Genomic DNA, 250 nt, shown 5'->3' with positions numbered 1-250 from the left:
GTCGGCGCAATCCAAACCGGAACACTGTTCGGTAATTGGGTAATATCTGGAGTTATAGATCTTAGATTTAGGTTTACTTTATATGGATGGAAAGGTAAGACATAGGCCTATAACTTTCATGTAGAGATCTGGTTTTAAAAAGAAAATTTTCAAGTCCAAACTGTAACAACAATAAAGAAGTCTGAATCTGTCCTGCAGCCCAAATACTATTTAGTGTTTGGCTTATATCTAGAGTTCTAGAAGTCCAAAT

This window comes from Populus euphratica, unplaced genomic scaffold (assembly GCF_000495115.2).
Source record: "Populus euphratica unplaced genomic scaffold, PopEup_1.0 scaffold946.1, whole genome shotgun sequence".
Lineage (NCBI taxonomy): Eukaryota > Viridiplantae > Streptophyta > Magnoliopsida > Malpighiales > Salicaceae > Populus > Populus euphratica.
The sequence above is the reverse complement of the archived record's forward strand: the minus strand, read 5'-3'. Positions refer to the sequence as shown.